We start from the raw sequence: 17,901 nt of genomic DNA, 5'->3' as shown, positions 1-17,901 counted from the left end.
GTGGAGGTCACAGTAGCTTAACAAGACAGTTTTAATGCCCCTTGAAAGAGTGGTGGAGGTTACAGTGGAATAAATAGACAATATCAATGCCCCGTGAAAGAGACGTGGAGGTCACAGTAGCTTAACAAGAAGTTTTAATGCCACTTGGAAGAGTGGTGGAGGTCGCAGTGGAATAAAAAGACAATATCAATGCCCCGTGGAAAAAACGTGGATTTCACAGTAGCTTAACAAGATGGTTTTAATGCCCCTTGGAAGAGTGGTGGAGGTTACAGAGGAATAAAATGACAATATCAATGCCCCGTAAAATAGACGTGGAGGTCACAGTAGCTTAACAATATGGTTTTAATACCCCTTGAAATAGTGTTGGAGGTTACAGAGGAATAAAAAGACAATATCAATGCCCCGTATAATAGACGTGGAGGTCACAGTAGCTAATCAAGATGGTTTTAATGCCCCTTGGAAGAGTGGTGGAGGTCGCAGTGGAATAAAAATACAATATCAATACCCCATGGAAGAGACATGGAGGTCACAGTAGCTTAACAAGATGGATTTAATGCCCCTTTGAAGAGTGGTGGAGGTCGCAGTGGAATAAAAAGACAATATCAATGCCCCGAGGAAGAGACGTGGATGTCACAGTAGCTTTACAAGACGTTTTTAATGCCCCTTGTAAGAGCTGTGGAGTTCAGCGTGGTTTAACAAACGGTTTTAATGCCCCTTGGGAGAGATGTGGAGGTCACAGTATATTAACAATACGGTTTTAATGCCCGTTGGATGAATGGTGGAGGATACAGTGGAATAAAAAGACAATATCAATTCCCCATGGAGAGACGTGGAGGTCACAGTAGCTTAACAAGATGGATTTAATGCCTCTTTTAAGAGTGGTGGAGTTCCCAGTGGAATGAAAAGAGAATATCAATGCCCCTTGAAAGAGTGGTGGAGGTCGCAGTGGAATAAAAAGACAATATCAATGCCCCGTGGAAGAGACATGGAGGTCACAGTAGCTTAACAAGATGGTTTTAATGCCCTTTGGAAGAGCTGTGGAGTTCAGAGTGGTTTAAGAAGACAGTTTTAATGCCCCTTGGAAGAGAAGTAGAGATCACAGTAGCTTAACAAGACGGTTTTAATTCCCCTTGGAAGAGTGGTGGAGGTCGCAGCGGAATAAAAAGACAATATCAATGCCCCGTGGAAGAGACGTGGAGGTCACTGTAGCTTAACAAGACAGATTTAGTGCCCCTTGGAAGAGCTGTGGAGTTCAGAGTGGTTTAAGAAAACGGTTTTAATGCCCCTTGGAAAAGTACTGGAGGTTGCAGTGGAATAAAAAGACAATATCAATGCCCAGCGGAAGAGACGTGGAGGTCACAGTAGCTTAACAAGACGGTGTTAATGCCCCTTGGAAGAGCTGTGGAGTTCAGAGTGGATTAAGAAGACAGTTTTAATGCCCCTTCGAAGAGACATGGAGGTCACAGTAGCTTAAGAAGACAGTTTTAATGCCCCTTGGAAGAGTGGTGGAGGTTACAGTGGAATAAAAAGATAATGTTAATGCCCAGTGGAAGAGACGTGGAGATAACAGTAGCTTAACTAGATGGTTTTATTGCTTCTTAGAAGAGTGGTGGAGGTCGCAGTCGAATAAAAAGACAATATCAATGCCCAGTGGAAAAGACGTGAAGATCACAGTAGCTTAACAAGAAGGATTTAATGCCCCTTGGAAAAGTGGAGGAGGTCACAGTGGAATAAAAAGACAATATCAACGTCACGTGGAAGAGACGTGGAGTTCATAGTAGCTTAACAAGACAGTTTTAATGTCCCTTTGAAGAACTGTGGTGTTCAGAGTGGTTTAACAATTGAGTTTTAATGCCCCTTGGAAGATACGTGGAGGTCACAATAGCTTAACAAGACGGTTTTAATGCCCCTTGGAAGAGTGGTGGAGGTCGCAGTGGAATGAAAGAACAATATCAATGCCCCTTGGAAGAGTGGTGGAGGTCACAGTGGAATAAAAAGACAATATCAATACCCAGTGGAAGAGATGTGGTGGTCACAGTAGTTTAACAATACGGTTTTAATGCCCCTTGGAAGAGCTGTGGAGTTCAGAGTCGTTTAACAAGATGGTTTTAATGCCCCTTGGAAGAGACTTGGAGGTCACATTAGCTTTACAACACGATTTTAATGCCCCTTGGAAGAGTGGTGGAGGTTACAGTGGAATAAAAAGACAATATCAATGCCCCTTGGAAGATATGTGGAGATCACAATAGCTTAACAAGACGGTCGTAATGCCCCTTGGAAGAGTGGTGGAGGTTGTAGTGGAATAAAAAGACATTATCAATGCCCCTTGGAAAAGTGGTGGAGGTCGCAGTGGAATAAAAAGACAATATCAATGCCGCGTGGAAAAGACGTGGAGGTCACAGTAGCTTAACCAGACGGTTTAAATGCCCTTGGAAAAGTGGTGGAGGCCGCAGTGGAATAAAAAAAAAAAGACAATATAATGCCCCGTTAAAGAGACGTGGAGTTCACAGTAGCTTAACAAGACAGTTTTAATGCCCCTTTGAAGAGCAGTGGTGTTCAGAGTGGTTTAACAAGACAGTTTTAATGCCCCTTGGAAGTTACGTGGAGGTCACAGTAGCTTTACAAGATCATAGAATCATAGAATCATAGAATGGTAGAGTTGGAAGGGACCTCCTGGGTCATCTGGTCCAACCCCCTGCTCAAAGCAGGATTCACTAAATCATCTCAGACAGATGTCTGTCCAGCCTCTGTTTGAAGACGTCCATTGAAGGGGAACTCACCACCTCTCGTGGCAGCCTGTTCCACTCATTAATCACCCTAACTGTCAAAAAGTTTTTTCTAATATCTAATCTGTGTCTCCTCCCATTTAGTTTCATCCCATTGCTTCTAGTCTTTCCTTGTGCAAGTGAGAATAAAGATGATCCTTCTACAATGTGACAGCCCTTGACATGTTTGTAGACAGCTATTAAGTCTCCTCTCAGTCTTCTTTTTTGCAAGCTAAACATTCCCAAATCCTGCAACCGTTCCTCATAGGACATGGTTTGCAGACCAGTCACCATTCTGGTCGCTCTTCTCTGAACTTGCTCCAGTTTGTCTATGTCTTTTTTAAAATGTGGTGCCCAAAACTGTACACAGTATTCCAGATGAGGTCTGACCAAAGAGGAGTAAAGACCGATAATGACTTCACGTGATCTAGACTGTATGCTTCTGTTAATACATCCCAGAATTGTATTTGCCTTTTTTGCTGCTGTATCACACTGTTGACTCATGTTCAGTCTATGATCTATTAGTATACCTAAGTCTTTTTCACATGTACTGTTGCTTAGCTCTATTCCTCCCATTCTGTATATGCTTTTTTCATTTTTATTGCCCAGATGTAGTACTTTGCATTTTTCCCTGTTAAAAACCATTCTGTTGTTTGCTGCCCACTGCTCCAGTTTATTTAGGTCTTTTTGAATCCTCTCTCTCTCTTCTCTAGTATTAGCTATCCCTCCTAGCTTTGTGTCATCAGCAAATTTAATCAGTTTACCCTCAATTCCTTCATCTAAATCATTGATAAAGATGTTGAACAATACAGGTCCCAGGACGGAGCCCTGTGGTACCCCACTTGAGACATTCATCCAGCTGGATGTGAAGCCATTTACAACCACCCTTTGAGTCCGATCACTAAGCCAGTTATGAATCCACCTAACAGTTGCCTGGTGTTATGTTCTGCTACCAAAGCTAAGGAAAGAGAGGAGATCTGTCCCTACTATAAGACTCAGCTGAATCCCTACGATGTAACAGGGAACCTGATCCTGCGATCAGACCTGCTAAAGTCCTAATCTAGTCTGTACGAAGACCTATAGATGTGGGGAGGAAATCCCTACAGGTACTAAGGACTGGGAGGAATATGGGACACCTCCTAACAGAAATAGTAGCAGACAGACGAACAAACAAAATAGATAGAACATAGAGGTCCGTAGACCAAGCAAACTAACAGAGTTAGATACAGAGCACAGGCTAGCCAGAAAGTAGATATACAATAAAGTCCAGCAAAGCCAGAAGGGCGGAGCAGGATTAAATAGGCCAACAAGGTCATGTGACCAGCAAAGGAAAAAAAAAACTAACAGCAAGGTTCTAACAGTACCCCCCCTTCTAAGAGGATCCTCCGGATCCCCTAGGACCAGGCTTATCAGGAAATCTCCTGTGAAACGCTCTGATAAGTCTGGACGCGGAAACATCATCTGACCTCACCCAAGAGTTATCCTCGGGTCCGAAACCTTTCCAGGCCACAAGATACTGCAAACTACCTCTATACCGTCTAGAGTCAAGGATGCGAGAAATTTCATATTCCCCGTCCTCCACCACCGGAGGAACAGAGGCAGAGGCGTCACCATCCGACACGACAGCTTTTTTTAACAGAGAGACATGAAAGACCGGATTAATTCTCCAGGAGGTAGGAACCTCCAACCTAACAGCAGATTGGTTGACAACCTGAAGCACCTTAAAGGGCCCTACAAACTTGGGACCCAATTTCTTAGAAGGAATCCTCAACCGCAGATTCCTAGAGGACAACCAAACCATGTCACCAACAGCGAACAAAACCTCCTGTCGTTTCCTATCAAAGTAGTCTTTAGATTTTCTGTTGGCCTCCTGAAGATTACCACGCACATCCGTCCAAACTCTTTCCAAATCACCGGAAAAATTCTCCTCCTCAGGCACGGCAGATCCCAACTTGGAGAACGACCCAAACGACGGATGTCTCCCAGAACAACAAAAAAAAAGGCGAACAACCAGCAGAAGAAGATGTATGATTGTTCAGAGCAAATTCGGCAAGTGGCAGAAACTCAGACCACCCCTCTTGATTGTCTGCCACAAAACAACGCAAGAACTGCTCAACATCCTGGTTTTTCCTTTCTGTTTGGCCATTAGATTCAGGATGGTATCCGGACGAAAACGACAAATGAATTCCCAACCTGTCACAAAAGGCACGCCAAAAACGAGCCACGAACTGAGGACCCCTATCAGAAACAATGTCAGTAGGAACGCCATGAAGTCTGACAATTTCCTTGACAAAGGCCTTAGCGAGAGTTTTAGCGCAGGGCAGTTTGACGAAGGGAACCAAGTGACACATCTTGCTAAAACGGTCCACGACCACCCAGATGACAGTAAAACCCTCAGAGGGGGGAAGGTCAGTTATAAAGTCCATAGCCAAATGTGTCCAAGGAGCACTGGGGACCTCCAAAGGACAAAGCAACCCCGCAGCAGGAGTATGTGAGGACTTGGATCTAGCACATATAGTACATTGGCGCACCCACTTAATGACTTCCTTCTGCCATCCAGGCCACCAAAAACTGCGACCCACCAGTCTCTTGGTCTCAGAGATTCCGGGATGACCTGCCAACCGAGATTCGTGACACTCAACAAACAAATCTCTCCTAAAGGTCCCAGGCACAAACAACCTCCCATGAGGAGTGTTAGATGGGGCATTCTCCTGTGCTTTAAGAATCTCATCTTCCAAAACGGAGTCTAAAGCAGCTATCACAACACCTTCTTGTAAAATGTTTTCCTCTTTCTCAGCACCGACTATGGGAGAAAAACTGCGAGACAAGGCATCCGCCTTAACATTCTTAGTACCAGGGATGTAAGTAACGGAGAAATTAAACCGCGAGAAAAACAGTGCCCACCTAGCCTGACGGGCATTCAGGCGCTTGGCAGCATCAAGATATATCAGATTTTTATGATCCGTAAGAACCTGAACGGGAAATTCCGCACCTTCCAAGAAGTGGCGCCAGTGTTCAAATGCGAGTTTAATAGCCAATAATTCCCGATTACCAATATCGTAATTCAATTCAGTCTCCGAAAATTTTTTGGAAAAAAAGGCACAAGGATGTAATCCATCCCCGTTATCCTGAGACAATACTGCGCCAACCCCCACAGAGGAAGCATCAACCTCAACCAAAAACGGCCTAGTAACATCAGGCTGCATAAGGATGGGAGCAGAGGTGAACCTCTCCTTGAGATACACAAAAGCTTCAATGGCCTCAGAAGACCACTGAACAGCATCAGCACCTTTCCTGGTGAGATCAGTCAGAGGTTTGACAATACTAGAAAAATTTTTTATGAATTTTCTATAGTAATTGGCGAAACCCAAAAACCTCTGTATCGATTTCAAACCAATAGGCCTAGGCCATTCCTGCACAGCCTGAACCTTAACCGGATCCATCTCAAAACCTTTGCTGGAGATAATGTAGCCCAAAAAACTAATTCTCTGTACAGCGAACTCACATTTCTCCAGCTTAGCAAAAAGCGAATTGTCCATTAATAACTGTAATACCTCACGCACGCTCCGCCAATGAGACTCCAGATCTGGCGAATAAATCAAAATGTCATCCAAATACACAACCACATTTTTACCAATCAAAGGTCTAAGGATGTCATTAATCAGATTCTGAAAAAATGCAGGAGCATTAGTAAGACCAAAAGGCATAACCAGATTCTCAAAATGACCCACAGGAGTGTTAAAAGCAGTCTTCCATTCATCACCCTCCTTCATGCGCAACAGATTGTATGCCCCCTTAAGGTCAATTTTAGAGAACCACTTGGCCCCCAATAACTGGTTAAACAGATCAGGAATCAATGGCAGTGGGTAAGGATTGCGTACCGTAATTTTGTTAATCTCACGGAAATCCAGACAAGGACGTAAACCACCGTCCTTTTTTTTTACAAAAAAAAATCCAACCGCCACAGGAGACTTAGAGGGCCTAATGTGACCGGCGGCCAAACTTGTCTGTATGTATTCCTCCAAAGCCTTCCTCTCAGGAATAGTAAGGTTAAATAAACGACTTTTAGGAAGAGTCGCTCCAGGGACAAATTCAATAGAACAATCATAGTCTCTATGGGGAGGCAAAACCTGCGATTCCTTCTCAGAAAAAGCTCTCCAAAAATCCTGAATAGGAACAGGCAATTCTCCCCTATCCAAAGCTGCAATACGCCCGTTACAACACTTGTCATAACATTTATGGCTCCAGGATTTAATTTCACTGGTAGACCAATCCAGTACAGGATTGTGAAATTTTAACCAGGGCAAACCCAATATTACTGGAGAAGGCAAGTTATTCAACACTACCAAATCCAATTTCTCATGGTGAACACCATTAATAGTGAGAGGAAATTCACTGACCTTGAGAGTAATATTCTTCAAAGGGGAGCCATCCACAGAAACCACAGCAATGGGGGATGATAAAGGTTCAGGTTTTAAATTGAGTTTTTCCACGAATCCCCCATCAATTACATTCAATGTAGACCCGCAATCAACAAACACCCGAAATTCCATTAATTTTTCCTGAGCAATCGTGGAAGCAGCTAAAAATATACCCTTGGAATTTAAACAGGCAATACGGGCGTGACTGACCATTTTTTTTTCTTTCTTCATACGAAGCTCACAGCCTTTAATCAAATGACCAGATTTTCCGCAATAGTAACACAAGCCTTCTGAAAAACGACGATCTTTTTCTTGAGAGCGAGGTGCCACCGATCCAATCTCCATCGGTTCACCACTGTTAGTACACACATTATCATAACCAGAAACTGACATAGCAGAGGATTTGCTCTCATTAACCCTAGCACGCAGTCTCCTATCCACCCGTATAGCTAATTGCATAGCCTGTTGTAAATCCTCAGGTGTAGGATAAGCAATTAGCAGGTCTTTAACCCTTTCACTGAGCCCAGCAAGAAATAGACTTTTCAGAGCAGAATCGTTCCACCCTGTTTGAGTAGACCAACGACGAAAATGTGTACAATATTTTTCTACAGTACCAGATCCTTGTTTTAGACGTCTCAACTCAGTCTCAGCTGATGCGACACGGTCAGGATCATCATATAATAGTCCTAAAGCAGAAAAAAAACTATCCACTGATCTGAAGCATGTATCACTAGGTTGCAAAGAAAAGGCCCACTCCTGAGGCTCTTTGCGCAAAAGTGACATTATGAACCCTACGCGCTGGGATTCATCCCCAGAGGACTTGGGTCTCAAACGAAAATACAATAAGCAAGCATTTTTAAATGAAAAAAATTCTCGATGTTCACCAAAAAATAAATCCGGCAAACATACCTTAGGCTCCAAGAAATATGCTCCAGGACAGTTACTCACGTGCTGACGGAGCTCGGCCACTTCCAGAGAGAGTCCCTGCAGGTGTTTAGCCAAATCCTGAACCGACACCATGATGGAACAAAAAAAAAAAAAAATCTTTCCTTAGAGAATTTGCAGGCTGGACTTACTGTTATGTTCTGCTACCAAAGCTAAGGAAAGAGAGGAGATCTGTCCCTACTATAAGACTCAGCTGAATCCCTACGATGTAACAGGGAACCTGATCCTGCGATCAGACCTGCTAAAGTCCTAATCTAGTCTGTACGAAGACCTATAGATGTGGGGAGGAAATCCCTACAGGTACTAAGGACTGGGAGGAATATGGGACACCTCCTAACAGAAATAGTAGCAGACAGACGAACAAACAAAATAGATAGAACATAGAGGTCCGTAGACCAAGCAAACTAACAGAGTTAGATACAGAGCACAGGCTAGCCAGAAAGTAGATATACAATAAAGTCCAGCAAAGCCAGAAGGGCGGAGCAGGATTAAATAGGCCAACAAGGTCATGTGACCAGCAAAGGAAAAAAAAACCTAACAGCAAGGTTCTAACACCTGGTCCATTGCATACTTGGTCATTTTTTCAATAAGGATGGTGTGAGATACTTTGTCAAATGCTTTGCTGAAGTTAAGATATACTATATCTACAGAATTTCCCTGATCCACCCAGTCAGTGATTCTGTCATAGAAGGAAATTAAGTTAGTCTGACATGACTTGTTAGTTACAAACCCATGCTGACTCTGGTTAATCACTTCATTCTTATCCATGTACTTACATACATGTTGTTTAATAATTTGTTCAAAGATCTTTCCTGGTATAGAAGTCAGACTCACCGGCCTATAGTTCCCTGGGTCCACCTTCTTCCCCTTTTTGAAGATAGGAACAACATTTGCTCTTCTCCAGTCTTCTGGGACTTCTCCTGTTCTCCAAGAATTTTCAAAGATTATGGAGAGTGGTTCTAAAATTTCTTCTACGATCTCCTTCAGTACTCTGGGGTGTAATTCATCTGGACCTGGAGACTTGAACTCATTTATGTTAGCTAAATATTCCCTCACAATCTTTCTGTTTACAGATAACTTGGATTCTTCTATTCCTTTGAAAGGACAGTGAAGATCAGTTGATGTTACATTTTCTTTCTGAGAGAAAACAGATGCAAAATAGAAATTAAAAAGTTCGGCCTTCTCAACATCCTCTCTTACCATTTCTCCATTTTCATCCTGTAAAAATCCTATAGCATCTTTGACTTTTCTTTTACTTTTGACATACCCCCAAAATTCTTTTTTATTGCTTTTGACATATCTTGCAAGCCTTAATTCATTGTCAGCTTTAGCTAACCTGATACGTGCCCTACAGGATCTGCAGACTGCATTATAATCTTCTTTAGATATGCCTCCCTCTTTCCATTTAATAAACATTTCTTTCTTTCTTTTTAGCATGTGTTTAAGTTCTGTGTTCATCCATCCTGGTTTCCTTAAATGCTTCCCATTCTTCCTACTTTTCGGGATTGTTAACGATTGTGCTTTGAGAATGTCATTTTTAAAAATTTCCCATCCTTCCTGGACATTTTTGTCCTTAAGGACATCCAGCCATTGGATCCCTCCTATTCTCTTTCTGAGTCTCTTAAAATCTGCCTTTCTAAAATCTAACCTTGAAGTTTGAGTCTTCACATGTCTTCCTCCTCTAGTTATCCAAAATTCTATAATAGCATGATCGCTGCCTCCTAGGGTCCCAGCCACCTTTACCTCCTCAACCATTTCCTCCCTGTTTATAAGGATTAGATCCAAAGTAGCAGATCCCCTTGTTTTCTCCCCTACCTTTTGGAAGATAAAGTTGTCAGCAAGAGAGGATAAGAATTTGCTTGACCTGTTAGTTTTACTTGAGAGAGATTCCCAACAAATGTCTGGATAGTTGAAATCTCCCATGACCACTACGTCATATTTTTTGGAGAACTTGGTCATTTGATACATAAAGAGTTCATCCATATGTTCAGCTTGCCCAGGTGGCCTGTAGTAAATGCCTACAATGGTGTCCTTTCCGTTGTTCTCTCCTTTTATTCTTACCCAAACAGTTTCCACAGAACTCCCAGTCTCTGAAGCTTCAATGTCTGTGCAGATATACGCTTTTCTAACATACAATGCGACACCTCCTCCTCGTTTATCAAGTCTGTTTCTTGCAAATAAGTTGTATCCTTTTAGCCTTTTATTCCAATCATGTGTATCGTCCCACCAAGTTTCAGTGATTCCAATGACATCATATTTCTTTTCCTGCATTAGTAGTTCCAATTCTCCTTGTTTGTTGCCCATGCTTTGTGCATTTGTATAAAAACATTTTAGTTTGTGATTGGTTTCTCTTCCTCCCATATTTTTATTATTTAAATTGTTTTGTCTTTGTTCTTCCTTTCCACTTCCAGTAGCAGAGATCTCAATAGTATTTGTCAGCTGTATGGCTTTTTCTGGCCTTTTGCTTCCCTTCCCACATTGTTCTAGTTTAAAGCTCTCCTGATGAGTGTAGCAAGGCGACTTCCAAATACATGTTTTCCAGTCTTCGTAAGGTGCACCCCATCTCTAGCAAGTAGTCCATCGTATAGGTAATTCATTCCGTGATCCAGAAATCCAAATTCTTGTTGACGGCACCATCGACGTAGCCAGTTGTTCACCTGTAGAATCTTATTCCACCTCATTGTTCCATGGCCATCCACTGGGAGGATGGATGAGAAGACCACCTGCGCTCCCAATTCTTTCACTTTCTTGCCTAAGTCTTCAAAGTCACTGCAGATGGTTTCCAGGTCCTTTCTTGCGGTGTCATTTGTCCCCACATGTATTAGCAGGAATGGGTAGTGATCTGTAGGTCTGAAGAGTCTTGATATCCTGTCAGACACATCCTTAATTTTTGCTCCTGGAAGACAGCACATTTCTCTTGAGGTTATGTCTGGTCTGCAGATAGCGGCCTCTGTTCCTCTTAACAGGGAATCCCCCATGACCACCACTCTCCGTTTTTTCTTCACAACATTCTTCTTTCTCCATCCAGGAGGATTCTGAGGGCTTACAAGGTTATTCATTGCTGGCAAAGTCTTATCTTGCTGTATTTCTTCATGGTGCTCCTGTGAGAGAGCCTGGTACTGGTTCCTGAGCAGTATGGGTGCTGACTGCCTCTCGATCCTCCTGCTTCTGTGGGTGACATGCTTCCATTCCTCTGTTTCCTCAGGTGCAGTTCGAATTTCTTCTCTTTCTGAATCATGAAGAGATAATTCTGCTCTGTCTAAGAACTCTTCACCTTCCTTAATGATTTTCAAGGTAGTTAACCTCTCTTCTAAATTTCGCAACTTTTCCTCTAACAGGGACACAAGCTTGCATTTCTGGCATGTGAAGTTTGGCTTTTCCACTGGCAAGTCTGTGAACATGTAGCAGGATATGCAGCTCACCAAATGGCTCCTGGACTCTTCCATGTTCTTACTGTTAATGTTCTGAAAACAGTGAAAAAAGCTTAAAAAAAAAGCTTCAAAATGTCGGCGCGCGGTTTTAATGCCCCTTGGAAGAGTGGTGGAGGTCACAGTGGAATAAAAAGACAATATCAATGTCCAGTGGAAGAGACGTGGAGGTCACAATAGCTTAACAAGATGGTTTTAATGCCCCTTGAAAGAGTGGTGGAGGTTACAGTGGAATAAAAAGACAATATCAATGCCCTGTGAAAGAGACGTGGAGGTCACAGTAGCTTAACAAGACGAATTTAATGCCCCTTGGAGGAGTGGTGGAGGTCGCAGTGGAATAAAAAGACAATATCAATGCCCCGTGGAAGAGACGTGGAGTTTACAGTAGCTTAACAAGATGGTTTTAATGCCCCTTGGAAGAGTGGTGGAGGTTACATAGGAATAAAAAGACAATATTAATGCCCCGTGTTATAGACGTGGAGGTCACAGTAGATTAACAAGATGGTTTTAATGCCCCTTGGAAGAGTGTTGGAGTTTGCAGTGCAATAAAAAGACAATATCAAAGCCCCTTCGAAGAGTGGTGGAGTTCGCAGTGGAATAAAAATACGATATCAATGCCCCGGGAAGAGACATGGAGGTCACAGTAGCTTAACAAGTCGGATTTAATGCCCCTTGGAACAGTGGTGGAGGTCGCAGTGGAATAAAAATACAATATCAATGCCCCGTCGAAGAGACGTGGAGTTCACAGTAGCTTAACAAGATGGATATAATGCCCCTTAGAAGAGCTGTGGAGTTCAGTGTGGTTTAACAAACGGTTTTAATGCCCCTTGGGAGAGACGTGGAGGTCACAGTAGCTTAACAAGATGTATTTAATGCCTCTTGGAAGAGTGGTGGAGATCCCAGTGGAATAAAAAGACAATATCAATGGCGCTTGGAAGAGTGGTGGAGGTCGCAGTGGAATAAAAAGACAATATCAATGCCCCGTGGAAGAGACGTGGAGGTCAAACTAGCTTAACAAGATGGATTTAATGCCCCTTGGAAAAGTACTGGAGGTTGCAGTGGAATAAAAAGACAATATTAATGCCCAGTGGAGGAGACGTGGAGGTCACAGTAGCTTAGCAAGATGGTTTTAATGCCCCTTGGAAGAGCTGTGGAGTTCAGAGTGGTTTAAGAAGACGGTTTTAATGCCCCTTGGAAGAGAAGTAGAGGACACAGTAGCATAAGAAGACAGTTTTAATGCCCCTTGGAAGAGGGGTGGAGGTTACAGTGGAATAAAAAGACAATTTTAATTGCCAATGGAAGAGACGTGGAGATAACAGTAGCTTAACTAGATGGTTTTAATGCCCCTTGGAAGAGTGGTGGAGGTCGCAGTCGAATAAAAAACAATATCAATGCCCCGTGGAAAAGACGTGGCGATCACAGCAGCTTAACAAGATGGATATAATACCCCTTGGAAGAGTGGTGGAGGTCGCAGTGGAATGAAAAGACAGTATCAACGTCATGTGGAAGAGACGTGGAGTTCACAGTAGCTTAACAAGACTGTTTTAATGTCCCTTTGAAGAACTGTGGTGTTCAGAGTGGTTTAACAAGAGAGTTTTAATGCCCCTTGGAAGATACGTTAAGGTCACAGTAGCTTAACAAGACGGTTTTAATGCCCCTTGGAAGAGCTGTTGAGTTCAGAGTGGTTTAACAAGATGGTTTTAATGCCCATTGAAAGAGACGTGGAGGTCACAGTAGCTTAACAAGACGGTTTTAGTGCACCTTGGAAAAGTGGTAAACGATACAATGGAATAAAATGACAATATAAATGCCCCATGGAAGAGATGTGAAGGTAACCGTAGCTTAACAAGATGGTTTTAATGCCCCTTGGAAGAGTGGTGGAGGTAGCAGTGGAATAAAAAGACAATATCAATGCCCCGTGGAAGAGACGTGGAGTTCACAGTAGCTTAACAAGACAGTTTTAATTCCCCTTGGAAGAACTGTAGTGTTCAAAGGGGTTTAACAAGACAGTTTAATGACCCTTGTAAAATACTTGGAGGTCACAGTAGCTTTACAAGATGGTTTTAATGCCCCTTGGAAGAGTGATGGAGGTTGCAGTGGAATAAAAAGACAATATCAATGCCCCGTTGAAGAGATGTGGAGGTCACAGTTGTTAAAAAGATAGTTTTAATGCCCCTTTGAAGAGTAGTGAAGGTCACAGTGGAATAAAAAGACAACATCAATGCCCGTTGGAAGAATGGTGGAGGTCGCAGTGGAATAAAAAGAAAATACCAATGCCCAGTGGAAGAGAAGTGGAGGTCACATTAGCTTAACAAGACGGTTTTAGTGCCCCTTGGAAGAGTGGTTTAGATCGCAGTGGAATAAAAAGACAAAATCAATGCCCCATGGAAGAGATGTGGATGTCACAGTAGCTTAACAAGATGCTTTGAATGCCACTTGGGAGAGTGGTGGAGGTCGATATGGAATAAAAAGAGAATATCAATGCCCCATGGAAGAGACATTAAGTTCAGAGTAGCTTAACAAGACGATTTTAATACCCCTTGGAAGAGCTGAGGAGTTCAAAGTGGTTTAACAAGACAGTTTAAATGCCCTTTGGAAGAGACGTGGAGGTCACTGTAGCTTAACAATACAGTTTTAATGCCCCTTGGAAGAGCTGTGGAGTTCTGAGTGCTTTAATAAGATGGTTTTAGTGCCACTTGGGAGAGTGGCTGAGGTCGCTGTGGAATGAAAAGACAATATCAATGCCCGGTGGAAGAGACGTGGAGGTCAAAGTAGCTTAACAAGACGTTTTTAATGCCCTTGGAAGAGAGGTGGAGGTCGCAGTGGAATAAAAAGACAATATTGATGCCCCGTGGAAGAGACGTGGAGTTCACAGTAGCTTAACAAGACGGTTTTAATTCCCCTTGGAAGAACTGTAGTGTTCACAGGGGTTTAACAAGACAGTTTAATGACCCTTGTAAAATACTTGGAGGTCACAGCAGCTTTACAAGATGGTTTTAATGCCCCTTGGAAGAGTGGTGGAGGTTGCAGTGGAATAAAAAGACAATATCAATGCCCCGTTGAAGAGATGTGGAGGTCACAGTAGTTAAAAAGATGGTTTTAATGCCCCTTTGAAGAGTGGTGAAGGTCACAGTGGAATAAAAAGACAATATCAATGCCCGTTGGAAGAATGGTGGAGGTCGCAGTGGAATAAAAAGACAATACCAATGCCCAGTGGAAGAGAAGTGGAGGTCACATTAGCTTAACAAGACGGTTTTAGTGCCCCTTGGAAGAGTGGTTTAGATCGCAGTGGAATAAAAAGACAATATCAATGCCCCTTGAAAGAGTGGTGGAGGTCGCAGTGCAATTATTAGACAATATGAATGCCCCGTGAAAGAGAGGTGGAGTTCACAGTAGCTTAACAAGATGGTTTTAATGCCCCTTGGAAAAGTGGTGGAGGTCGCAGTGGAATAAAATGACAATATCAATGCCCCGTGAAATAGACGTGGAGGTCACAGTAGCTTAACAAGACGGTTTTAAAGCCCCTTGGAAGATTTGTGGAGTTCAGAATGGTTTAACAAGATGGTTTTAATTACCAATAGAAGAGACATGGAGGTCACAGTAGCTTAGCAACACAGTTTTAATGCCCCTTGGAAGAGTGGTGAATGTTACAGTGGAAAAAAAAGCCAATATCAATTCCCCATATAAGAGACGTGGAGGTAACAGTAGTTTAACAAGTCGGTTTTAATGCCCCTTGGAAGAGTGGTGGAGGTCGCAGTGGAATAAAAAGACAATATCAATGACCGTTGGAAGAGACGTGGAGGTCATAGTAGCTTAACAAGATGGTTTTAATGCCCTGTGGAAGAGTGGTGGAGGTAGCAGTGGAATAAAAAGACAAAATCAATGCCCCGTGGAAGAGACGTGGAGGTCACAGTAGCTTAACAAGATGGCTTTAATGCCACTTGGGAGAGTGGTGTAGGTCGCTGTGGAATGAAAAGACAATAGCGATGCCCCATGGTGGAAACATGGAGGTCACAGTAGCTTAACAATATGGTGTTAATGCCCCTTGGAAGAGCTGTGGAGTTCAGATTCGTTTAACAAGATGGTTTTAATGCCCCTTGGAAGAGACTTGGAGATCACATTAGGTTTACAAGACGGTTTTAATGCCCATTGGAAGAGTGGTTGAGGTAGCAGTGGAATAAAAAGACAATTTCAATGCCCCTTGGAAAAGTGGTGGAGGTCGCAGTGGATTAAACGGACAATATCAATGCCTGGTGGACGAGACGTGGAGGTCACAGTAGCTTAACAAGATGGTTTTAATGCCCTTGGAAGAGTGGTGAATGTTACAGTGGAATAAAAAGACAATATCAATGCCCCATGGAAGAGACGTGGAGGTAACAGTAGTTTAACAAGTCGGTTTTAATACCCCGTGGAAGAGTGGTGGAGGTAGCAGTGGAATAAAAAGACAAAATCAATGCCCCGTGGAAGAGACGTGGAGGTCACAGTAGCTTAACAAGATGGTTTTAATGCCACTTGGGAGAGTGGTGGAGGTCTCGGTGGAATGAAAAGACAATAGCGATGCCCCATGGTAGAAAAGTGGAGGTCACAGTAGCTTAACAATATGGTTTTAATGCCCCTTGGAAGAGCTGTGGAGTTCAGATTGGTTTAACAAGATGGTTTTAATGACACTTGTAAGAGATTTGAAGATCACATTAGTTTTACAAGACGGTTTTAATGCCCGTTGGAAGAGTTGTTGAGGTAGCAGTGGAATAAAAAGACAATTTCAATGCCCCTTGGAAAAGTGGTGGAGGTCGGAGTGGATTAAACGGACAATATCAATGCCTGGTGGACGAGACGTGGAGGTCACAGTTGCTTAACAAGACGGTTTTAATGCCTTTGGAAAAGTGGTAGAGGTCGCAGTGGATTAAAAAGACAATAGCAATGCCCCGTGGAAGGGACATGGAGGTCACAGTAGCTTAACAATACGGTTTTAATCCCCTTGGAAGAGCTGTGGAGTTCAGAGTGGTTTAACAAGATATTTTTAATTCCCATTGGAAGAGACATGGAGATCACAGTAGCTTAACAAGATGGTTTTAATGCCCCTGGGAAGAGTGGTGAATGTTACAGTGGAATAAAAAGACAATATCAAAGCCCCATGGAAGAGACGTGGAGGTAACAGTAGTTTAACAAGTCGGTTTTAATGCCGCTGGAAAGAGTGGTGAAGGTCGCAGTGGAATAAAAAGACAATATCAATGCCTCTTGGAAAAGTGGTGGAGGTCGCAGTGGAATAAAAAGACATTATCAATGACCGGTGGAAGAGACGTGGAGGTCACAGTAGCTTAACAAGACAGTTTTAATGCCCCTTGAAAGAGTGGTGGAGGTTACAGTGGAATAAATAGACAATATCAATGTCCCGTGAAAGAGACGTGGAGGTCACCGTAGCTTAACAAGACGTCTTAATTCCCCTTGGAAGAGTGGTGGAGGTCGCAGTGGAATAAAAAGACAATATCAATGCCCCGTGGAAAAGACGTGGATTTCACAGTAGCTTAGCAAGATGGTTTTAATGCCCCTTGTAAGAGTGGTGGAGGTTACAGAGGAATAAAATGACAATATTAATGCCCCATGGAAGAGACGTGGAGGTAACAGTAGTTTAACAAGTCGGTTTTAATGCCGCTGGAAAGAGTGGTGAAGGTCGCAGTGGAATAAAAAGACAATATCAATGCCTCTTGGAAAAGTGGTGCAGGTCGCAGTGGAATAAAAAGACAATATCAATGACCGGTGGAAGAGACGCGGAGGTCACAGTAGCTTAACAAGAGGGTTTTAATGGCACTTGGAAGAGTGATGGAGGTCGCTGTGGAATAAAAGACAATAGCAATGCCCCGTGGAAGGGACATGGAGGTCACAGTAGCTTAACAATACGGTTTTAATCCCCTTGTAAGAGCTGTGGAGTTCAGAGTGGTTTAACAAGATGGTTTTAATTCCCATTGGAAGAGACATGGAGGTCACAGTAGCTTAACAAGATGGTTTTAATACCCCTTGAAAGAGTGTTGGAGGTTACAGAGGAATAAAAAGACAATATCAATGCCCCGTATAATAGACGTGGAGGTCACAGTAGCTAATCAAGATGGTTTTAATGCCCCGTGGAAGAGTGGTGGAGGTCGCAGTGGAATAAAAATACAATATCAATACCCCATGGAAGAGACATGGAGGTCACAGTAGCTTAACAAGATGGATTTAAAGCCCCTTGGAAGAGTGGTGGAGGTCGCATTGGAATAAAAAGACAATATCAATGCCCCGAGGAAGAGACGTGGATGTCACAGTAGCTTAACAAGACGTTTTAATGCCCCTTGTAAGAGCTGTGGA

This window comes from Phyllobates terribilis, unplaced genomic scaffold (assembly GCF_046119375.1).
Source record: "Phyllobates terribilis strain yellow unplaced genomic scaffold, ASM4611937v1 Scaffold_3__8_contigs__length_932513732, whole genome shotgun sequence".
Classification (NCBI taxonomy): domain Eukaryota; kingdom Metazoa; phylum Chordata; class Amphibia; order Anura; family Dendrobatidae; genus Phyllobates; species Phyllobates terribilis.
Note: the sequence above shows the minus strand (reverse complement) of the source record.